The sequence below is a fragment of the Cheilinus undulatus genome, linkage group 19 (assembly GCF_018320785.1).
Source record: "Cheilinus undulatus linkage group 19, ASM1832078v1, whole genome shotgun sequence".
Taxonomy (NCBI): Eukaryota; Metazoa; Chordata; class Actinopteri; order Labriformes; family Labridae; genus Cheilinus; species Cheilinus undulatus.
In genome coordinates this window covers 34,151,205-34,176,989 of record NC_054883.1, presented here as the reverse complement: position 1 = coordinate 34,176,989, position 25,785 = coordinate 34,151,205, and the positions used below count along the sequence as shown (strand labels likewise).

The following is a 25,785-nucleotide window of genomic DNA, read 5'->3' as shown; positions in this document are numbered from 1 at the left end:
TTGTCTGTAGCTAGCGCTTATGGTTTTCACCATGCATAGCCTGGTAAGAGAGGGAGACAGGCATCCCACCTGATGGTGCCCTCAGGTGGGCTTATTCACCATTGCAGGCCTAACTTCATCCCCAATTTATGCCCAAACTTGCCTAAAAGTTCTGGGGTCTCATTTATAAAACAGTAGAATCCAGACTTAAAGTGTACATATGCCAGAGCCTTGGAAATTATTCAGATTTATAAAACTGTGCCCACGAACATCTTCACGTAATTCTCCGTATAAATTCCAGTCCATGTGGAAATGTGCGCAAGTAGATCTGCCTAGAACAAATTTGAGAGACTATACAATAAACAAAAGACTTTGAGATGACCTGAGAAGAGAGTTGTTTTAACCCTTAAGAGGTCCTTTAATATCCTAATGCATTTGTTTCTAAGGACAAAATATGTCTGCTTCTCAAAAACTGCTGTAAAAGTAATATATTGGTATTTTTTTTCAACTTTAAACAAGCCAGACTGTCAAAACTACTTAAGGCTGAAATATGCATTTCAAAAATTATTTATATTTTCAGGCACTGAACCCTTTAAAGGCTAGAATGTTTACATAACTCCATATTTTTTAATAAAAAACATTTACATAAATTGTATTTCAAGGAGTATTTGATTATTATTATTATTATTATTATTATTATTATTATTATTATTATTATTATGTTCAGGGCCAGAGCTGGGTCAATACTGGCAGCAACATTGATTTTGATGCATCATTATTTTTTCTACAGTGTTAGAAAAAAAAAAAAAAACCTCAAACGCCTAAAAACAAAGAAAATGCCTGCTTCCTGAAATCAGCTGTAAAATTAATATATATATATATATACATTTTCAATTTAAATGAGTAGATATTTAAAACTACTTCAGCCTGAAATATACATCAAATATTATTTATACTTTGGGGATTTTAACCCTTTAAAGGCCAGTATGCTTACACAACTCCACTGTTTTTAATAGAAGAAAATCATAAAAATAAAATACACACACACACACACCATTATCCAACATCTATAGCGGCTCACACTTATTTCAGTAGCAATGCAGAAAACAGTTAAAAGTGTGAAATTTTGCGACATGCTTTGAAAAGGAAAAAAGTAGTGCCATCTGGTGGACAAATATAAAAATGAAAAATTGCTAACTAGTGGTTCAAAATGAAATCTTTATATAAAGGAATGCAATAGTTTATGTAAAGATAAATGTAGAATCAAAAATGGCATTTTTTAATGGGACATTTTTTGTCCTTAGGAACAAATGTCAGGTTTTATGTAGCTTAGTCATTTAGTCAAATTAAGGATGAATGGCCTTAAATGTCTCTAAAGGGTCAGAGAGAAAAAAAAACTGACGGAAAAGGTGTTTTTGTAGACGGGGTGATGAATCTTCTTTTGCATTTACAAAGATAAAAGCTTTCATATTTATATGCAGACTTTACGCTCTTACAGTTTCAGCATAAACATCAGATAAAGTGTCTAATTAAAAATATTTCTCTTTCCCGTCTTTAGAGTCACTCTGTCACTTTAGAAGATTACCATCCATGAGCGTAGTTCATAAACCTCATACCTGCATGCATGTGGGAGAATTATCGCTGTTTCTCGCACATTAGACCATCAATCCTCACCGAGGTCACACAGAGTGCAAAAACTCTCATCAGCAAAACAAATCACCGTCCCTCTCCACTCTTTGATGAAAGGCATCTCTACACGGAGAAAATGTGCGATTTTCAGAGCAGATGAAAGAGGTGAACGCTGTGATTTCTGCTGCCCTAGGCTCGATCTGCATCTTCAGATTCAAATGAAGATCCTGGAGACCTGAGATAAAGGCGATGCACCGCGGCTCTGCCCTAAACTTCAAACAACACTGACACTTTTAATTAAGCCAATCGGAAAACTATGGAAATGAGGATTCTTTAAAAAGTAAGCGTCGACTTTCTGAGTCCGTTTTCAGCTCAAAACAAAGATGAAGAGTGAAAGAGGTCTTTAGATGACTCATTATTTTCACTGCAGGCCTTAATGTGCCTTTTCCTCTCATGCCAGACATCATTTTGTGAAACAGGCTCTCCTTCTTTCAAATGGAGTATATCTACACACTTTGATTCACTTATTAAATAAGAGAGTTCACCACAGAGAGGGTGATAAAATTTACTGCTAAGGACAGGCCTCGGGGCTCTGTTTCTGCAGACGAGACAGCTCTAAGAAGCATCGAGTTAAGATGTGTTTTCTCTCATTTTTCCCTGCTTGGCTGAATCCGTGTGGGCGTCTGACTTTGTGCTTTTTAGAACTGGTAAATAAAACTCACTCTAAGGCTGCACCTGAGAAGGCAGGTTTTAAATCAGGCTTTTTCTGCAGCTGCTCAACTCTATCAGCGAGTGGAGCGACGCAGCAGGTAGCAAACGCACCCCGACCCATGTTTCTCCGACTGAGGATGAGATCATTCGCACATCAACGAGCAGCACAGCGGGAGAGTGTGTGCAGATACGTGTGCATGAATTTATGCAATGAAGAAAAGACCCAGCTTGAGTTTTTAGAAGCTCAGCAGGTAAACATTCGGGGAAAAAGCAGCAAAAACACGCTGAAAAACAGACGATTACACATTCATCACATGCTCTATCCTCTGTTCAACCTTCACCCCGTCTCACGGCTACGCCTCCAGCGAACGCTTTCAAGAGTCGCTCGCTCAATCTGGAGCTCAAGCTGGAGACGATGAACGCTGCGAGGGGACAGGCGCCGTCATACAGCGACTGTTTTGTCACAACCTTGCTCGCAGGTTCTCGGGGAAAAAGACCGGAGGTGGAAAGAGTGACGAGACGACGGCAGGGTTCATTTTTAGAGATACCCTGGAACTGTTTCATGTCAGCCTGTCACCGCTAACACCTCCGTGTCTTCAGCTGGCACTTTGACATCTTAATTACAGGCAATCCCAAACAAATGAGGCAGACGACATCTTCTACTCCACAAAACAATCTCTCCCACACACTAACACACCTCTGTGTGTGATTTAAGGAGGGAGAGGAAGATGTCAGGCGGAGAGAATCAGGAGTACGCCCCAGGAAACAACAGATAAGCCGCCCTTAAGGCATGTGTTTTTGATGAACCGCCTATTTCTGAGTTTGTCACACATCCTGACATCTTAATTTCTCAAGTCTTATTTTAGTAGCATCTACTTAGACATGAGCATATTTTAAGTGTTAACCTTATTCGAGAAATAACCCTGCATGTTAAAGTGATCTTGATGAGACAGAGAGGATGCAGCACAATTATTACTCACCTATAGAGGAACAGAATCCAGCTTGGTCCAATCAGTCTCTGCACAGCAGTGTCCAGCCTTTAGAGAGAAAACATGAAGAAACAACGTGTCAACAAGGACTGTGAACAAACAGAGCTGTTTTTCACTCTGAACTAACATTTAATGGAGACCTGAGGCAGTAAAAGAGTCTTTAAACCTGTTTCTCTGGAGGAATTCAGAGCAGGTCAGGCAGACACTCCTACAAGGTGTTTGCTTTTGGGTCAGATTACGTGTTTGTGTAAGCTGATAATGACAGTGTGCAACATTTTTTACATTAGTTACTCAAAATGTCAGTACATGGGCCATGTATGAGCAGGCCTGCCCACATAAGTGACTGAGCGCCTGAAAAAAACCAGAGTAGGCTAATGGTTACCTCATTTTGGACCTGAAAGTGTATCAAACTATTACTGGGTTCTGATGTTGAAATTATTGATCTGTGCTACTTTTTTAATAACCTGACACGCCAGATGGATTTACAGGCCAATCAGAGCAACAAAACGTGATGTAGCCGCGAATGAAGTACAGGTGCGCAGCTACTGAGGAATAACCGAACCATGGCGACTATAGACATGACAGTACATGACTTTTGTCGTTTTTGAAAAGAAAACAACTCACTGCTGTTCTTTGTTCTTCTTTTAACGAAGAAATGTCGTCAAGTACTGATAAAACTGGTGCTTTAGCAGCATCCACGCAAAGCTCTTCCGCCATAATTGCACCGGTCTCTTGTTGCTGCTTGCTTACGTCACGACTCTGCCACGCCTGAGAGTACTCGTAGCTGATTGGTCCTGTCACTTTCTAACCGGGCCCAAACGGTTCAGACAGTAGCTTTGCAAGATGGATTCGCCAGTGAGAAACAAGGAAACAAATGTATCCATCTGCTTTACAAGGTTAACTTTTTAACCCTTTTCACCACTTTTTCAGACCATTTTTGCTACATTTTATAGCTACATTTAACTATCTATGCTGTTTGTTGCCCCCTTTGCCACTTTTAGTCCATTTTTGCCAGTTATTTGGCACATTTATCCCAATTTTTGCTACTATTTTGCCACTTTTTCTCCATTGTTGCCACTTCTTTTCACCACTTGTCGTTATTTTCTGCCACTTTATGTCCATTTTGACCGCTTTTTACTAGGGGTGGGAGAAAAAAATCGATACAGCGTAGTATCGCGATATTTTGTCTGGTGATATATCATATTGTCTCAAATTGTTAAAATAAACTGAAGTCTATGATAATCGAAAAACATAAGGCTGATGCTAAATCAGCTTAACAGCTGAAAAAATGGAATGGATTGGAATATATGATATCACAATACTGTCTTGCAAAATGTTTAAAATCACAATAATAACGAATCATGACCCAAGTATCTTGATAATATCGTAATGTGGGGGTCACTAGTGATACCCATCCCTATTTTTTACCCTTTTTTCAGCTTCCTGCCCTGTTTTGCCACTTTTCTCCCATTCCGCTCCCCCCCCCCATTTAGCATGGCCCCAGAAAGCTCTCACCTTTACCCCCCCATGGGCGGCCTTGTGTATGAGGGAATGAGCTTTCTGGTTTATATGGATAAATTTATTATGCATTTAAAACAAAATGCACCCTTCCAAACCAAAACAAAGCATTCAAACAATCCAGAAATCAAAATTAGTCAGGCTTTATTCAAATTAAACAAAACCAGACAAAAACTGTGCTATGCCAAAACAGTTTCACTACTGCTGCAGCAATAATACGTACATTTCCACAGTGTTGTGGTTTGTTGCACGGGCTGGGTCTTGTTAAAAGCATCTAAATGTTATAAAGCAGTTTACTTTATTTCAGTCAGGAAAACTCCCATCATACATTTTACCATTTTATTGCAAAATGGACCAAGTTTTACTCGGCAGAGAAGGCTCTACTCAAAAGATGCTCCCTGGGTTTGTCAAGCAGCATGCTTTGACTTCCAGGGAGTGCATGGCTAGAAACCCCCATATGGATGGATGCATTTATAACAATGTACACTCAAAAAAATAAACTTTGTTCCAAAGCAATTAATCCATAGTAGCATGACTCTGAATATGAGGGTGCGACAAGCTTTATGCTATAAAGGAGGAGGCTGGGGTGGAGGAGGTGAAGCTTTGCCAGCAGCAGCATGGTGCATCAGCATTAATACAAGCAGAGATTGCTGTGAAATAATCATATTTTAATACACTGCAGTTTTGGGAGAAAGAGCTGTGATTGGCTGGGGGATCTGGGAGGCAATCGTTTAGAACAGTTTGCCATCAGCTGATCACAGCTGGGCATATTTCTACAGTGTCCTGCATAAACTAACACTGAGCTTCATAAAACCATGTCTGTTATTATTGCTATTTTACAGAATGCCTGTGCCTGATTGCTCCGCCCTCCCCTCTACCCCGCTGGTCTGCTTTATTTTTATGAATGGCTACGCACCTTGCATATGCACACAGTCCGATACAGTTGGTGGTTTGCACATTTGCAAATCCATGCAGAAGAAGAAAAAAGAAGGGCTCCATTGTCCTCTGTGAGGACAATGGAGTCCCAAAAAAGTCTGGGAACCAGTGACCTAAACCATGCCTGTAGTAACAGCTTTTGTTCTTCTCAGATGATGCCTTTTCAGTTCAGTCATTATCTGACCACGTACAAGTGGGCCAACTTGAAGCTTTGCAACATGGATTGCCCTGATGACAGACATTAGTTAAATGAAAATGGGTAAAATCGGGGTACCAGAAAATATCTGATAATACCCTTTACCAAACACCACTTTTGTGCATGCTGCTTTAACCTTATGCATTCATATCCCCATTTAAACCCCACATTTCCATTATGAGTTATTTTCCTTTTGGACTGACACTCTCCCCGTTATCTCTGATTGCATCAAAAACCTTCTAAACATGCAGAACTCCGACTCTCCATTTAATGCCATTAATTATGGAGATGCTAATCAACCATGGGAATATTAAGGATTTGATGAAGTTCAAGTACTACCACAAAGCTGAAGTGTTTTGATGCTTTTGCCTGAGGATACTGAGCTGAAAATCACTCCACTGAGTCTTCCTGCCAAACACTAATCACATTTGAAACCAAACCTTAGAAATGCAGAGCAGCTACAAGAACACGCAGCATCCTGCATCAATGACAGTAATCCAGGACGTGTAAACAGAGGGCCTGCAGTCATTACAGAGACTCCCAGTCAACAATTAGCCTGCTGACTATCAGATCCAAGATCAGCAGCATTAGTGGGATGAAAGCTCTTCTTTATCTCTGCACACTGGACGAGCACAAAGGATGATTAATATGAGCAGAATGAGCAGTAAAAAGTCAATCTGAGCATATAAAGGATGGTTTATAGGGCTGTTAATATGAAACTGTCCCATAATTTAATTTGGTTTACAGGGTGAGGATTGGATAGAAGTGGATTATGCTTTAATCAGACAGTGGGGGATTTATTTACTCCCAATATCTGTAAACATAACTGTTAAACAGCTTTTGTTTGCATGTCTAGTCCAGATTTTAGTCACTGCGTATGTTTGTCCTCTTTATTTGTTATATCTACAGTATATTTTTGCAACTATACTCCAAAGGTATTGTCTAAATATTCCTTTAATTACATTTAATAGAGAGTTGTTTTTTCCTTTTCTTGGCATATCCATACTCTGTGTTTATCAGGTTTAGATTTCAATAAATCAACCATGGAGTCCATTCAACTATCCATAGAAACATCCATTTATTTATTGAACCATCCATCAATCCATGCATTTATCCATCCATCGAACCATCGTTCCATCCATTAAACAATCCATCCATTCATTCGTGGAAACAAACATCCATCCATTCATAGAACCATCTTGCCATCATCCATGTATCAATCCATCTATAGAACCATCCATCCATCCACTTACAGAACCATTCTACCATCCATCCATCCATCTACCCATCTATCCATCCATCTATCCATAGAACCATCCATCCATCCATCCATCCATAGAACCATCCATCCATCCACGTATAGAACCATTCTACCATCCATCTATCCATCCATCTATCTATCCATAGAACCATCCATCCATAGAACCATCCATCCATCAGTTCATAGGACCATCCATCCATGGTCCATAGGACCATCAGTTCATAGGATGTGCTATTTATTAATAGCACCATCCATCCATTCATAGGACTATCCATCCATCAATATAATCATCCATCAATTTATGCATCCATCCATTCATCTATAGAACCATCAATCCATGCATTCTTCCATCCATCCATTCAAAAAACAATCCATCCATTTGTAGAAGCATCCTTCCAACCTCCATCCATCCATCCATTTTTAGAACCATTCTTCTATCCATCAATTCATAGAAGAATCCATCCCTCCATTCATAAAACCATCCATACATCCATCCATAGAACCATCCATCCATCCATTCATAGGACTATCCATCCATCCATCCATAGAACGATGCATCCGTCCATCCTTACATGCATCCATCTATTAATAGAACCATCAATCCATTTATGCAACCATCCATCCATTCAGTTATTGATAGAATCATCAATCCATCAGTCTACCTTGTCTTCTACAGTACATTCATCTAGGCATCCAGCTATCTTTAAATAGTTATTTTCATCTTTCAATCATCTATCTTTTGAACCATACATCAACCATGTCATCCATCCATCTTTCTATCAGTGAGGTTATCTGACCATCCATTGTCCTTACACCCATAAAGTCAACCATCTAGTCCATCCTATTAAAAATCCATCCATCGGTCTACCTTGTCATCTACAGTAGTACTATCCAGGCATCTATCAATCTTTCTTTCCCTCTTTTGTTGATCAGTCATCCACCTTTCTATCATCAATAAAACCCTGTAGCCTTATACTCATCCATCCATCTATTTGATGTTGTATCTTCCAGTCTAAATAATCCATCCATTCATTTATTTAGCCAGTCTTTCAATCCATTCATTCATCTGTTGATCCATCTTTTAATCCATGAATCACTCCATCCATCCATGTAGTCTTCCAAGCATTGCTCCCTCCATCTTCAGTTCTATCCATCAATATTTATATTATTTGTTCCATTCCCTTTGAGTGCAAATGAGTTCAACTTTAACACTTGCTCCAGGGCTCTCTGTTTCACATCAAAAACAACAACAGCTTGTTTTGTTTTCCTGGTCTCCCTGGAAACATCTAACAAGAACTCAAACTCATCTTCTGTTTCTTCTCTGCTCTGCAAAATTCCTAAATATGTCAATCTGGACGGATGAAAAGAGCCAGAAAGACAACTCGGAAACAGAAGACCCCGTTAGACCCTTCTCTGGAGACTGCTGCAGTCAATTTTAGTTTTAATGGACTGAAACTTTGATTTCAAACACGTCAGATTACTCCTTGAACTTTCAATATAACTTGTTTAAATCAAGCATAGTCGAATAAAGTCAACCTCAGTTCAGACTCATCTAGGACATTGGTGATTATTGGTCCAAAAAAGAATGACGGTATGTGCCTTTATCTCACAGAAAGTAATGGTATCACTGCTCTATAATTATCAATCATTGTCCTCTTTAGCTGTAAGTATTAACCTATTCTTACTCTAATGTCCTTAGAGACTTTCTAATCACTCCTGCATTTGAGTGAATTTTTATTATAATCCTGAACCCTTTAAAGTACAAACCAATTAAGACTATTTAATCCTTCTGTTTCAAGTACAAATTGAATCCTAAAAACAAGGACGACTTTGGGAAACAGCAGTATAGATAGAAGAAATTATTAAGTAACAGCTGTAGAGTCATCAGAAGGACAAAAAGAGGCTGCTTGGGCTGTTAAATAGGCATTAAAAGAACTCTAAATGGAGCAAATGAAGGACTAAGTTGCTGTTTTAATAAAAAAAAGGCTGTAAACTACTGCAGAGTAAGCAAGAGATTTACTGTATTTGCTGTAAACTGCAGAGCCAAGAGAGGCTTCCTGCTGCCAGGCCACCTGCTACTACACTCCTGATTTGAGAAATGGCCGTGATGTCTTCCATCGGCTATTTTCACACCCGTCCTCCCCCTCTCCCTCCCCCTCTGCTCATCTCTTTTAGTAAGACAGACAGCTCGGAGGGTGAGGACACGTTTGACGAGCAGCCAAGGAGAGGAATATTTCACCCAGACTGATGTCAGCGTGGACGCCTCAGGCTGGAGAGAAAAAACACAAACGGGTCGATACTCTGATTGGCAAGTCACTGGTGAGTCACGGGTCAGGTCCTCCTTCTCTGACGAACCGAGACGAATCCATCAGGACAGACCACATACTGATACTACAGGTGCCAGCAGCTTCATGCTAATTTACATTTCTACACAAGGAATCTCACAGTCTCTGTTCAGACAACCCAACAGTGGGAGTCAGGGAATATTTAAAGTAAATGTAAGGTTCAACAACCCAATCAGACACATCGGTCAATCCCAGAGCAAATTGAGCTTGAAAAATAGCAGAAAATATTGGCAATGTTCCAATACCATTCTTTCCTTCCCAATACAAAGAAATGCAGGAAAACAAGGAATACAGGGAAAACAATATGCCAGTTAGCATTTGAGTCAGCATTGGAGCAAGCAGTAAAAAAAGATCATAATTCAATTAAAATTGATTAAAAAGGACATTCAATATCGGGTTTACTGGTGTGGATTTAATCATCTAAGTCCACAGAAATCACATGAGTTCCAGGTTCGCTGAAAATTCTGCAGACAGGATTCAAAGGCATCAATAGCGTCAATGGGAAGGCACAACAGAGGAAAAACAAGTAAGAGGCAACGATTTATGGTTCAAAAGTTTTTAACTTTTGATAAACGTCACTTTTGTTGTGCACGGCAGCGCCGGTCTGGAAGGCGTTTTAAAGATCACATTCAGAGAAAAAAAAGTCACGCAGCCTCCATTCTTTGCTGCTGCAGTGGGTCTTTTGGTTCTTCTTTGGTGCTCTACAACAGTAGCCCGTGCATGCAGTGCTTTCCAGCAGCAAAGGAGAATTGATTTGCTATTGTAGCGTGAACATTTAGCATGTCTAAACAAAGCAAAATATAAAGTTAAACCAAACAGTATCGGATCGGTGTATAAACTCGTGTACTGGCCGATAAAATACCTGCATTTTAAGCAGTATCGGACATATTTACGATACTGGTATCAGAATCAGAACAACCCTAGAAAATGTCAAAATAAATTCTTAAATCTAGCTAAGAAACATATTCCTTTTTGCCCGTAGTGAATGCTTTAATGGTTTGCTTTTGAAATAATACGTGGTATCTGGTGTGGATTTAATCTTTAAATGCCCCGGAGTCATCCAAGTTCAAGTCTCGCTAGAAATGCTACCATAAGGGCTATGAAGGCGTGGATAACATAATTAGAAAAGTGAAATTAAGGGCTTCGTGAGGGGAAAAAAGTAAGTGGCTACAACTTATGGTTCAAAACTTTTTTAACCTGTGTCTCTTCTGATATTATATGAGAAAATTGGTTTCAGACGTTAATCAATTCAAAGTATCCGAGGAACAAATCAAAACCCAAGCTCAAATCATATTTCATCAATGTATTTTTAAAAAACAGTACAACTGAAGGTACTGACTGCTGATCCACAAGGCAGCAAACCAATTTGAACAGATAATAGAAATCCATCTTTTGTCTCATTTAAACACTGGTGTCACAAGTTTATGAGTGACCATGTTTAACCCTTTAGAGCCTGACATCTCAACTAACAGCCAGAAAATTCACAATTGGCTTTATAGGGTTAACACATAAAGAAGGTTTTTATATCAACAGGTAAGGACTAGTCAAGAGTGTTAATTTTGGCAGCTACTTTTCATTTTAGTCTTAGTTTTAGTCTTTAAATGGAATGCAGTTTAGTTTTAGTCACATTTTAGTCATTTCTGTCCTTTTTAGTTTTAGTCCAGTTTTAGTCGACGAAAAATCAAAACATTTTAGTCTACAGCTGAGAGGCAAAATAGCCACAGCTACATTGTTTTTTGACAGATTTACCCACAGTGGAGAAATATCACAGATTTTGAATGTCCGCTGAAAATTAAATTATATTTTAGTCTAGTTTTGGTCATCTTGACAAAAACTAAACTTAGTTTTTGTCAGTTTGAGCCACCACAGATCTACTTTTGTTAGTCTTAGTCTAGTTTTTGTCATGGAAAAAGAAGGGTGTCAATGAACATTTTTACTCATAGTTTTAGTTGCCAAATTAAAACTGATAGTCACATGGCAGCTTGTCTCAACCAACTTTAGACTCTGCAAAGTTTCCAATTACAGGACAGTCTAAGTACAGCAGTGGGTCAAGAAGAAGGGCTGGGGTGTTTTCTGTGGTACAGATGTAAGCAAAGGCCTGATGACTTCTACCTTTGACCTCCAAAATCTTATGGTTTCACCCTTAAATCTTTGTGGAAGATTGTGCAAAGTTTGAAGAAAATCCCTCCAAGTGTGACTGAGGTATTGCAATCACGAGCAAAGGGTGCACATGAGCCTTCCACATGACCTTCACCTATGACCTCCAAAATCAGTTCATTCGTGATTTATAATGAATATCTGTGCAAAGTTTGAAGGAAACCCTCAAGTGTTCTTTAGAAATCATGGTCGAATAATAGCCTGGATAGTGACGGATGAGTATGAGGCCCTCTTTAACTTTGGCCTCTGACCTTCAAAATCTATTCAGTTCATACCAGGGTCAATAGGGACATCCATGCAAAATCTGAAGAAAACCTTTCAAAGTGTTCTTGAGATATCCTGTCCACAAGAACGCCCCAGACAGGCAAACAGACAACCTAAAAACATAACACCTCTGGCCTCTGCTATCATTGCCACAGTCATAAAAAGGCAATTTAATATCAAGAATGAGTTTGTAATCTTGTCCATCTCCTTCCATAAAGTGCCTTGGAGTAGGGTAACAAACTCTAAAGTCACTTTGAATTAAATTGCAAATGAAGTATGCCGAAAAAAACATCTATTTACTTTAAATCCACCAACACAAGACTCCAGATTGAGACTGAGTGACTTGAATCAGTTTAGATCCAATTAACGCTCTAAGCCAACCAAATCTAATCGAGTTTTCCACATTGGTTCAGAGAAAAGGCATGGAGCTGTAGGTGTGATTATTCTCTCCATATGTTTCATCAGATTCTGCACAAACAAACCCACCACCACATCTGTATTTAGCTCCTTCTCAAAGTCAAATCCAAGTCTTTTATGATGTTTGGAGGCTGTGAATCAGCTTTGAACTTTTTATAAATTAAATGAAAAGAGGATAAATTCTCTTTGAGTGAGCCTTGGCTTGATAATTCTCACATTTAGGACATGCTTTAATATTTAGTTTTTCCTCCACAAATGTCCCCACGTGCTGCCAAATAAACCAGCTTTGATATTCCTACATGCTCATCCCTGGCTGGCGTGCTGACTCTCTTTAAAGGCAGCGTGGCGTTGGTGAGTCTGACAGCTGAGCGGGACCCTGTGATGCTGTAACAACATGAGGGACGACAACAGAGGCGCCGACATCAAAGCCCTGCAGCTCTGAAACACTCTGACACAGTCATAAACACGGATAAAAAGGGAAGTTTGCAGCAGATTACCAAGGCTGGTTATTCATCAGTACTCACAGGAGCGAGGTTACCACTCATATGCATACATAGTGCTGCTCTGAAATGACTCCCACAGCTCATTTGTACACCAGGAAGAAAAAAGACAGCGACTCTGAGCATCCTATCGACACTCACTTAAGATAATGGGCCTGCAGGGAGGAGATGGATCGGAGGATGAATCTGGGAGCTTCTCTGTGCAGCTGAATGGGCAGACACGGCAGATAAAGGGCTTTAGAAAGGGACTCTACAGTAGCCGTGCTGGCAATTTGTCAGGATTAAAGCCGGATACTGTCTGTCAGTGTGTGTGTGGCTGCAGTGTCAGGTGTTGTTCATTACCCCGAGGTTGTCGAGGAATCAGAGCGTTGATCTGTGAGCACCCTGAGGTCATCTGAGGCTTCGCCTTTATCCACGTACAACCTCATGGGCCACTCGATCCGCACAGTTCCTTTAATTATAGACGGTTTTCATGGTTTGAAATCTCTGCCATCTGCTTCAGAACTGGTTATTCTGACTTTTTGTGATCTTCACAGTTTAACAGAACTGATCAAACGATGACAAACAAGGTGGCTTCAAGTTCAGAAGGACAACCATCACTGCTGCCCCCATCAGATCTGGACTTTATGGCAGAGTGAGCCTCTCCTCAGTGCAAAATACATGAAAGCCCTCTTTGAGTTTGTAAAAAACCTCAATTCTAATCATTATGTCTGGAAGAAACCAGGCACCGCTCATCTCCTGCCCAATATCATCCCAACAGTGAAGCATGGGAGTGGCAGCATCATGCTGTGGGGGTGTTCCTCAGTACCAGGGACTGGGAGACTTGTCAGGGTTGAAGGAAAGCTGAATGGAAAGAAGGTTCACCTTCCAACATGACAATGACCCTAAGCACACAGCTAAGACAACACAGGAGTGGCTTAGGGACAACTTCGTTATTTATATTTTTTCATATTTTACTAATGGTGAAAATGAGGCTGACAGTTTATGTTTAAATGTTGACCTTGTTAGGCTCTTAGGTAAGGCCTAAATTCAGAATCCGTGATTGACTTTCACAATTCAGATCTGGCCCCGGACTCAATATGAGATGGACACCCCTGCTCTAGACACTGATGTGCAAAATGCAGGCGTACAGCAAGGTGGTAAGGGCAAGGGGTGCATTGGTATTCAGCCTAAGCATGATAATGTTTCAATTAAAATTTGGGAATGTTTTGGCAATTAGGTGATACCTTTATGCATCTCTATCAACAAAGAAAGGAAGCAAATGTATGTTCCATGTCGGATTTAATACACACGCATCCTTTGTGTTGAGTACTGGGAGGATTGTGAGGAGCTGTGGGTGGAAAAAAAAGCCAGAAAAGATGAAGAGCCTGAAGAGAAGCTGCTGTTATTGTCTCTGTGTCTGTATGAACTGAGAGACGCCCTTCAGCCTGCACAGACTTCAATCAGACACCATCACTGACCAACCCATGATTATCTCTCTCTCCGTCTCCACACCGCGCTCTCCTGCAGCATCATCTGCCTCTTTGAACCTCCACACTCACACAAACACCGCCTCATACCACAGCCCTGCAGCAGAACAAAAAAAGACAAATGTCAAGCATAAAACACACATACTGTACACTCAGAGCACACACACCTGACCTTCAGCAGCGTCTCCTGAGGCCAAACATGTGAAAGGCTACCTGTGTTCAAGCAGAGATCCCTGACGGCCTCCTGCACGCTCTCAGCCAACCTCTAATGAAATTGGTTCAGCTTCACAATGCTCTCTTTCTGCGCCGATTCTGCCGCTCAACACCGCAGGAATTAAAAAAAAAAAAAAAAAAAAAAAAAAAAAGAGAAAGCAATTGGTTTCCACAAAGCCGTCAGAGCTGCAGCTGACAGTGAGGGCTTTTATCAAGGTGGTGGACAACATTAAAGAAACATCTAGCGTTAACTCCACAGACACGCCGTCCTCCGCCTGCAGAGGTTACCAAACAATGCAGATATCATGCAAATAGACTTAGCTTGGTTTTAATCCAACACTTCCACCTACACACTGTGACACGAAGCTATTGTGTCAGATGAATTCATTAGAGGAGCTGTCAGAGCAAATCTCAATACAGACCAAACAGCAATCAACACATCAGAGCGTTAAAGACGGCCAGGAAGAGCGGGAAGATTCATTTTGGCTTGAATTAAGTGACGGATCGGTTCGGGCTCGGCAGTAATCGATTTATTATCACATTTCACAGCAAAACATTTTAATATTGTCTGTTTACAGCTTCTTTTATTTCTCACTGGAAATTGATTTTCCTCAGGAATCAGAAGAAAATAACATTTGAAGATTTCCTCTTAGGGTACCTTTAAAAATAGACATTTTTGTGCCCTCACATGGGGATGGGCAGGGGTTTTTAGATGCATTTTAGGTACATATCCAGCCGTATCCATGACAATTTCAGTGATTATGATATTCTGTTTGGTATAATTTTAGCGTTGACGTTGTCTTGAGGTCGATTCTGACCTATTACACGTATGCATATTCCTTCACCTAATGTCGTGAGCTTTGGGTAAAGACTAAGAAGAATGAGATCACAGTTACAAGAAGTCAAAATGAGATTGCTGAGGAGGAAGGCTGAGTTCAGCCTCAGAGATAGGGTGAGGATCTCAGACATCCAGAGGGAGCTGGGAGTAGAGCCGCTGGCCTTTTGCATCAGAAGGAGCAGGTTGAGGTGGTTGAGGCATCTGATCAGGATGCCTCCTGGCTGCCTCCCTCTGGAGGCTTCCTGGTTCGTCCAACAGGGGGAAAACTTCAGGGTAGATCCAGAATGCACTGGGGGATAACACATCCCGTCTAGTTGTGGAACACCTCGGGGTCTCCCAGAAAGAATTGGAAAATTTCACTGGGGAGAGGGATGTCTCAGGCCCAGCCAAACTGGGGGGCCCATGGAGGTGAGGAAAATCACGGTCCATTATAATGTTAATCTGTGATAACCATATGTTATTTTAACCTGAATAATAACCACAATAATAAAATAGAAAATAAAAAATGTATCTATTTATGCTGTAGTAAAATATAGCCCTTTTTAAATGTAAACTGCTTTTCTTCAAAGAGATTTACTCTTGTTTCTGCTGTTTACAATGTGAAAGGGCTAAAGAATGAGGAATGTAATGTCAGACTTCATATAGGAGCCGTGATGTGGACAAACATTATGATTCCAGAGAATAAAGTACAAGGAGCTGAAATAACTTTAAGGGGGGAACAAACAAATGCTAAAATAGATTTTTGAAAAAGCAAAAAGTGGCTAAAATTGGCAGAAAAATGTGGTGAAAAGTGGTTGCAGAGTGGTGAAAATAGGATAAAAATGGCAAACGTGTTCAAAGACAGAAACATTGGATTCATGTGGCATAAATGGATAAAGAAAGGTTTAAAAGGGTCAAATATTTGCTAAAGGTTATGAAAATCAGTTGAAAAGTGGCAAAAATGCAACAGAAGGAAAAATGAGATAACAGTGGCCAAACTTAATTTACAAAGGTAAAAAGGGTCAATAATGAACTAAAGATTGTGAAAAGTGGTTAAAAAGTGGCAAAAAAATACATCAGAAGATGTCAAAAATGGGTAAAAAGTGGCAAATTGATGAAAAGTGGCAAAAATGGATTAAAGGTTGGGACAATGGGATAACAGTGGCCAAACTTGATTAAGAAAGGCAAATAAGGTAAAATTTGCTCAAAGATTATGAAAAAACAATTTAAAAGTAGCAAAAATGCAACAAAAGGTGCCACAAAATGGCAAAAAGTGGAAAAACTGACCAAAAGTGTATATATCTGAACTCTTTGTTCTCCTTTTTTTATTATGTTTTTAATCTGTTTATTACCTAGTTTTTATCCTAGTTATGCAGATGCATAACAGTAACAGTAACTGTTTCGTTTCTCCTCCTGTGCATCATGTTTTGGAATAACAGTAGATAAATCTTAAATCTTTGAGTGGCAAAAATTGATTCAAAGACAGAGAAATTAGGATAAACTTTGCCAAACTTGAATAAGAAAGGTAAAAGGGGTTCAATATGTGCTAAAAGACTGTAAAAAGCAGTTGAAAGTGGATAAACTTTGTCAAAAAGTGTCAAAGGAGGCAAAAAAGTGGCTTTAAAGAAGCAAAAATTATTTCAAAATTGGCAAAAGAGGGATTAAGAAAGGCAAAAAAAAATGGTCAAATATATGCAAAAAGAAGAAAAGTGGGCAAAAAGTGGCAAAAAGTTATTTCAAAATTGGCAAAAATTGATTCAAAGGAAAAAAATGGGATAAAATTGGCTAAATGGATTAAGAGAGGCAAAAAAGTGTCAAATTTGTGCTAAAAGATTGTGAACAGCGGGAAAAATGGATGAACTATATCAAAAGGTGTCAGGCAGAAAGTAGCAAAAATGAGTGAAGATAGGGTGAAAAGTTGCAACAGTAGCAAAAAATATGAGGCTTAAGGGGTTAAAAAAGTAGTGAAAATAGGTTAGGAAAGGCAACAATTGAAAAAAAAAAAGTAGTAAATTGTGTGGCGACAGCAGTGAAAAGGGCTTACAGTGGTAGAATAAGTAATGTGAACATCAGAACCAAATACCAGCTTGACACACTTCAGCTCTAAAATGAGGTAAATGTTAGCCAGGATGCTAGCACTAATGCTACTCGTCTAACACACATGCACTGATATTAAACCACTGATGGGAGGGCCCAATCTCTGGGGTTTTTAGGGGCCTAGCCAATTCTGTGGGCAGGTCTGCTTCTAAGTATTAAAACCTGTGGGACCAAGGCTCTGTTTTCTCATTTTAATAACAGACCTGTTGGTGACTTTGTCAAACTAAGACTTCATTGTTCTGTGGTCGTTGCTGTGCTGGTTTGAGTGACAGCTCTCTCTGCCCACCATCTTCAACCATGATACCTACCAGTTATTCAGCCTGGGTTACCTCCACGTTGGCTGATTTTTGAGTTTATGCATCCAGATTTTCTTGGATTTCAATGCGAATATTTCATCAATATTTAGCCAGAGTGGATGCTCCAAAGCTGCAGAGAACAGGATGCAGTCTGAAACAGAGAGACTGGCTGTGGAGCCGTTTGGTTTAAAGGTAAATAAATAAATAATCTCTGACAGACTTGACAGTGTTTTGGTTAGCACTGCATCTCTCCATCACATTTACACATCACTCTGTTCTCTGACAGCGGCACAGGTGTGCACCGACTCCACTGAGCTGAAATGAGCTACAGTAACACCTGGCGGAGCATTTTGCACAGTAACCCTAAATGTTAATGACTCGAGCAGTTGGTGAGCAAATTGACAGGATAACAAGCTCTGATGAGGCTCGCGGAGTTAATCAATGGCAGTGACATCCGAGGAGATGGGAGTAAAAAAAAAAAAAAAAAAAAAAAAAAGACTGAGTCAATGGGAGGCAGAGAGGACAGTCAATGAAGTGCACAATGCAAACTCAGCAAGAGAGCAGAACAGCCTCGAGCATTATGGGAAAAAAATCCACTTTTACCCAGTCAATGTCAAGTGAAATACACCGAGTCCCCTGTGGAAAAATATCTTGACTTTCTCAAATGGAAGCAGATGGGAGAGGAGTTTCACAGCGGGGGAGTCCGTGTAGCACCGAGGTCATAAATCAGACATTTGTGTCTTCATTCAGAGTCAGACATGTTTCAATCACCGGGACAACAGCCGACCTGACAGCAGCAGAGGTAGGAAAAGCCCCGAGGTGTTCAGAGACTACAATTGAGACTGCAGGAGGAGTGACATACATCAAACTTCAAAAAGACACACTTATGAATTAACAACACCCTCTCATTCTAGAGATGTCAAAGATGGCAGCCGAGTCTGTGTCCCATCACTTCATCAGAAATGATAAAGGCAGAACTGTTGCATCAGCTGGGTTTGTGCAGGGCAAAGTATTTCAAAATAAAGCATCTTCATCTTTAAAGATACATCAGAAACGTGTGATTCAAGACAGCTAAGGTCCCCAACTTAACCGTGAAAAATAACTAAAATTATTTTCTAATGTTTGATAAAATTAGTTACTGACTCTTCATCGTCATTATCTATACTGATAATCCAGCTCAATAGTATTTCAAATGACAGTTTTTAAGGAAATATAATACATGGTGATGAAGCAACCATGGGCAACTAATCATGCACAAACTGCAAAAATTATAGAAGCTCCGAGGATTTCAAATTTGTCTAACTGCTAATTATAATTATAATAATAATTATATTATAGTTGGTTCAGTTGACTGGTCTAAAGTTGTGAAAGTGCCAAGGAAACAGTGTTGGTTTGCAGAATTTAGTTAATGTCAACAACACTTTTTTGCAGGTTAGCATCCACATTCCTGTGCTCAATGTCCTCACTCAGTGCCCTGGATATATGCAAGTATAACCTTACAAAAATCTACCATTTTCTAGTTCTGAATAGTGCTAAAGGGCTGCCCGGTGCATGCAGGGGTTAGTGCTGTCACCTCACAGCAAGAAGGTTCCTGGTTCACTTCCTGGTCAGGGGCCTTTCTGTTTGCATGTTCTCCCCATGCATGCATGGATTCTCTCCAGGTACTCTGGCTTCCTCCCACCACCAAAGACATGCTCGTTAGGTTAATTGACGACTATAAATTGGCCGTAGGTGTGAATGCGAATGCCTGGTTGTCTTTGTCTACATGTCAGCCCTGTGATTGATTTGCAACCAGTCCAGGGTGCACCCTGCCCCTCATCCAATGACAGCTGGGAAAGGCTCCAGCCCCCCGTGATGCTGAATGTAGAAAATGGATGGATAGATAGTGCTGAACTACTCTGTTTACAAGATGCTATCGATGCTATTGGTACACCATTGTTTACTTCTTGTTAAAAAGCATTATAGCAGCATGGCAGTAGTCATTAACTGGGGCTACAGCGGCTGCCAATGGCAGGTAGCTGGGTTACAGTTTAGACATAGCATTTCAGTGGAACTGAAGGCCAAAATTATTGAGAATACAGAGAACTGGGTCCTAATCATGCAATGCAACGCAGCACAGAGTTCAGAATGAGACAGACCAGACTTCATTCTTCATTCCTCAACAGTTCAGCACAAGGCGCTTTCTGTTTCCACCCTTCAAAATTAAAGTCTTCCTGAGATAAACTGAAATAAACAGTGCTGTCTGCTACTCTGGGATAAAATATCTTTACTATAACATTTGAAATCATGGTGTCTAAGAATCACTCTATTAACACAATGTACATCAGTTCTACTGCTATTTCTTTATAAATCTCTTCCACTCTTGTAAACATTGGTAGCCGTGATGGTGGTTTTTACTCTGGTTCCAGAGGCATATTTTCATCTCTGCTGTGATTATTGTTCCCTCCATGAAGCCCTTCACCTTCTCTGAGTCTGAACTCTGCCACAACTTTCATCGTGTTCACATCTGATCAAAGCAGGAGGAACACACAGGAGTTTTTACTGGAGGTATTGTTCATTTATTTAAAAATGAAAGCAGCAGGAAAAAGATAAATCATTGTTGAAGATGAAAGCTCTCCCTGACTTTGGAAACAGCCACACAACAAACAAATTTCTCCATTTTGAAGCTGCTTTAATTGGCTTCATGTTGGCTTTGAAAATCCATTTGTAAGCATTATTTCCTGTGCTGGTTAGAGGTCTACTGCTGAAAAATAAGAAAGTTTGAGGTTTTATAATCTAGATAATAGACTTAAATCTACTCACTAAAGATGACAGAAGCATAAATCAAGCAACAGTCTATGCAGCTTTCTATGGATAGAGTTCTCACTGACATCAAAAATATAATCCAAAAACCAGCAAATCAACAAATCCTTGCCCATTAATAATACCAAACGCTCCGTCTGCAGCCCTAGTTTGGGATTTAGTTTGATCAAATGTGCATAATTATACATGAAAAGCCTGTCTAGTCTGGAATTAAGTAAACACAGCCACGGGAGATGCACACATTCATCTTAAGGCCAAGTGAGGACACCCTTAGACAGAATCCCATAAAAATCCTGCCTTTGAGATATTTAATAAAGCGAGTGCAGCCAAAAAAGATGAGCCTCTGAAATCCAAAAACACTCACAGATTCAGTGACTTGCACTTCCGCTTAATGAAAACTCCACCTGAGCCCAGCTAACCGCTGTTCTCCACCTGTGTATTCTATCCCACAAAGCTCTGAATATTATTTTTTTACTGGGAAGAGATGCTTTGTTTGATCCAACAGCCAGCTCATGCTTCCACCCAGACCTCCAGAAGAGTGGACAGATTATCGTCGGCTGTGTGAGAGGACGCCAAGCTGCAGGATCAGCCCCGGACCGGCCCAGGTCAGGCCTCTGGAAGTAGATAAAGCTCTTCCTTTTTATCATAAGCCTTGTGGAGAAAAGCAATGTAAAATACTGCAGACTGGGGCTGCAGGAATGTGGGCTAGTGCTGCAAAGTGGTTGCATTGAACAGGTGGCAGCATTTCTAAAGGGCACCTTGAAAAATCATACTTTTATAAAAATAATCAAATGGCCAAAAGACTTGGATGTAAACTGGCTGTAATACTATAACTAGCTGCTGTTACCTCCTGGATTATTGCAATATTGTTTCCCAGTTTAAACACGTCTGGTTTTAGTGCAAGACTGGTGGCAGATAAATAAAAGTAGCATCAAAGCATTTGAAAAGGCCCCACTCACACAAGAACGTCACTGTAACGAGGAGGAACATCAAAGTCTCACCAGCCAGTTATGAATTTCTCATGATTTAGGATCTTTTTATTACAACAGTGTATAATAGTGCTCTGGTTTTGTGAATCAAATTAATTCTAACCTTCAACTGTCAGCCTCGGAGGAGGGGGAGAGGGGATTCCATCATGTCTGCAGCTGCATCATAGGTAAAGTTATCCTCAGATTTCACACAGGTCTAACCTCTTTATCCGCCAAGATGGGCTGTGAAAAGTTCTACCAAACTTTGTAGTAGGTCCCACTGGTTAAAAAAGTAATCCAGTGCTGAAGTCTGTGTTGAAACCGGCAGGATAGATGCTAATTAGCATACTTAACAAGCTAACTTATGGTTGTATGATGGGAATGATGATGATGGGAAATTTTAGTGTTTAAAAAATGGGTACAAATATGTCAAAATAATCTTTTTTATCAATATTTTTAGCAATTGAAGACCTTTTGGAAAGAGGTTGTAGCATATATATATATATATATATATATATATATATATATTCTCTGTGATTTAGTTACACGCATTTCTTGGATAAACCAGTTGCAGTTGTGAACTCTCATGTTACTGAGTCAAAGCATCCCACCACACATGTGGCCCCAGCTCTGACACGGGGTGGAGGAAGCGGGGCTCCCTCGCCAGTGAGCATGTGTTTATTATCCCGTTATCCCGTTTACTGAAACAAAATGATTTGGTTTGGTGGGAAAATTTACCCAACACTGCAAAATAATGCCCACATTTGGCTGGTGGTTGGTGTAAATTTCCTACCCTGGTGTGGATTAACCTGCATGCAAAAATTAACTCACTGAAATAAATCTTTGTGGTTTACCTGCAGAAATGATTCATGTGATTGTGATTGTTTATAGCCCCTATAGGTACAGTTGGTTGCCTCTCATCTTTTTTTTCAAGTTGTTTTTTTGCCTGGCTTTGAGTTTGTAGAGCACTGAAACAAGTTCTCTGTTTTTGTTGCTTGGAGCAGCACATCATGTTATGTTCGATTTCCTCCTAAAACAAAATACTTCAGGTTTGGGGCTCCAGTCCCCATCAACCCCCCTCCACCCCAGCTCCTCCTTTGGTAAAACTCTGAGCTCCAACTTGCTCCTCCTGCTACGACAACGACATGTAGACACATATGGATGAGGTCTGTTTGGATGACACCTGGAGTAAAAGCACTATGAGTTGTTAGTGGACAAGAAAAACACTTAACAAAATCAAACCTCTTTACTATTCCCTTGCACGCTAATGAGTCCACTATGACATGAGAGTTTTGTTGCATAAACCTATGTTTCTATGTGTGATCCCTTTCAAATGTCCCAATGTTGAGGTATAATACTGTTTCTGCAAAAAGCCTAAAAATCACCGACACATCCAGGTCATGTCTGGGTCATAATCTCAGACTATTAGAACAAATGTCAACAAGAAAAAACTTTTCCAAAAGGCACATCCGGTGTTTGAAAAGAGGGACAAAAACTTAAATTTGGGTTTTGAAAACTGTTTTCTCTTTGTCTGCTTTATCCTAAAATATTTAAAGCTCAGGACTCCGGGACTTTAAACACACATCAAATCCAAGAAATCCTGCAGGGTGACATCAGGTAAAAGCACAAGCAGCATGCTGGTGTTTGCCGTCACGAGTCTTTAGACCAAAAGAAGAAAAACCTCCAGGAAGCAGCGAGGTAACACATCTGACGCTGGCAAATCCTGCTTTCTCTGGAAGGACATCTTTCTCACAGCTCTGTAAATCCAATTCATCCTTTCCTGTGAGCGAGGATGTGTTCACAGCACAGCCCAGAATGTGATTTGGAAGGAGTCCATGTTGACTCAGTTAGAGGGAATGAATGAGACCACCGTGGAGCTGGAAGGCTGATAAAGCTTCTGTATTTTCATATTAAACTCTCCCCAGTGCAGCTTTAAGAGGAGAATCTGAATCTCTGCCAACAGATACTTTCTAGTATTAGCATCTCTTTTACATTTTAATGTGCATTCTGTGTAAAGTCATCCTTTTTACTGCACCTGCTTTAATCTTAGTTATTTTATTAACTCTGTCAAGTCGCCAAATTCACTCCGGCTAATATTCAGCAAACTCCAGGCATGATTGAGACAAAGCAACTAAAATATCATATAGATGTTCATTTCTTTCTGTAATTTCATTAAACAAGTTAAACTCATATTTGTTCTACATTGACTCTACAAACCCACTTCCAAAAAAGGTGGGGCACTATGCAAAATATAAAAACCAGAATGCAATGATTGTTAAATCTCATAAACCACTGATCATCAACTGGCAGCCCGGGGGCCATATCAGGCCCCCCAAAGCTTCCTGTCCAGCCCCCGAAAGATTGAAAGATCATTAAATTCAGAAAAGCAGGAAAAGAAGATGTTGTGGTTTGAATAGTATCCTTTGGCTTTAAATGTCTGCAGCTGTCAAATCCATACCACAAACAATTAACAGTGAAATAGTTTTAGAATGACTTAGAATTTGATCCTTTTTTTAGAGAAATTTACTGTCATAATTATTATATATTTTAAAAAAGGGTTAAGACTGGCAGAAGTGCTGCAAAAAATGACCAGATAAAGTGGTGAAAAGGGGTTAGAGAGTAGCAAAAATGGGTGATAAGTGGCAAAATGGATTGTTGAGTGGCACAAAGAGGCAAAATTGGCAGAAGAGGTAGTGAAAAGAGGTGCAAGTGTGGCAAAAATTGGTAAAAGAGGAAAAAGGGAAAAAAAGGATCAAAAATTGGTTACAAATGACACAAAAAAGTGCAAAAAAGTCATGAAAATAAGTTTAAAGTGGCAAAAATAGAAGAAAAGCGGCAAAAATGGCACACATTGGTTATTACATGCAGGAAAAGTGGTTTAAATGGGTTAAAGAACGGCAAAAATTTTGTTAAACCGGCAAAAACTATCAAAAATGGGTTAAAAGTGGCAAAAATTGTTGACAAAACTTAATGAAAAGGGGTTAAAAAAATGGCAAAAATAGAAGAAAAGTGGCAAAATGGATAAGAGTGGCACAAAGGGGATAAAACATGCAAGAAAAGTGGTTCAAATGGGGTTACAATCTTGCAAAAACTGTGTTAAAGGGGCAAAAAGTATCGAAATGGGTTAAAAGTGTCAAAAATGAGTTAACAGTAGTACTAAAAGTAAGCATTTTGCAACTAATTAGGTTAACTGGCAACAGACCAGTTAACCTAAAGAAATCTCTATTCAAAAGGAACAAGGCTGAAGGTCTGGATCTTCATGATCTTTGGACCCTCAGGTGGCACTGCATTAAAAACAGACATGATTTGTACTGGAAATCACTGCATGGGCTCAGGGACACTTCCAGAAATCACTGTCTGTCAACAAAGTTAGCCAAAAATGCAGGTTAAAGCTGTATCATGCAGAGAAGAAGCCATATGGGAATGCAGTCCAGAATTACCACAGTCTTCTCTGGGCCAAAGCTCGCTAAGGTTAAATGGAAAACTGTTCTGTGGTCACATGAATCAAAATTTTAAATTCTTTTTCACGTCCTGACCATCCAGCTTGTTATCCTGTAACTTGTTATAGGGCTGATACCAATACTGATAACTAGTAATTTATACACTCATTATGATGTACAAAATGTTCTTAATGTGGCAAAAGTAAAATTGCATGATCAAAAGATAAAGACAAACAATTTAGCCCTAGTTCTATCGGCATGAGAAAATGCACAGAGCAGCACAGTGGCAGCAAAATACAGGAAGTGATCCTATAGGCTCACTGTGTAAGAGTTGGTTGGCAGGTAGTCAAGTGACATCAAGCCAATCAGGACATCTGGTGAGACAGTGGAGACTGATAATACAATCAGAGGGTAACATACACCTTGCAGTGGAGCCAAAGTAGCGTAATCAATGTTATTGATTATAGGTAAAATAAAATGCCAATACTGGGGCACAGCTTGCCTGGTAGTAGTGGTTTAAGGTGCGCCCCATGTACACAGGCTGCCCAGGTTCAAGCCCTACCTGTGGCTACACTCTCACGTCCCTCCCCCATTCTTTTCCCTGTGTCCAACTCTGTCCACTGTCCTCCTATGAAAAAGGAATAAAAACGCCAAAAATACAGCTTAAAAAAATGCACACGGATAATCAACCAAATATCTGCCTCAATAATGTGCAAGGCCAATAATCAGTTGACACCTTATATAGAGGTTTTAGAGCAACATGAGCTCCCATCCACACAAC

At 39.9% G+C, this 25,785-nt stretch overlaps 1 protein-coding gene across 7 annotated transcripts in view; it reads right to left on the bottom strand.

Annotated features, from left to right (window-relative positions):
* The window catches only part of rnf152 (ring finger protein 152), a 94,312-nt gene that overhangs the window by 27,913 nt on the left and 40,614 nt on the right, over nt 1-25,785 (bottom strand). For 3 of the 7 annotated variants that reach the window (XM_041814039.1, XM_041814044.1, XM_041814038.1), the window contains one exon: nt 3,300-3,356. The gene's annotated coding sequence lies outside the window, so the exon portion shown is untranslated. Of the gene's footprint in view, nt 1-3,299; nt 3,357-14,362; nt 14,469-25,785 lie in introns of all 7 variants that reach the window. The other 4 variants (XM_041814041.1, XM_041814043.1, XM_041814040.1 and 1 more) reach the window with 2 other exon arrangements.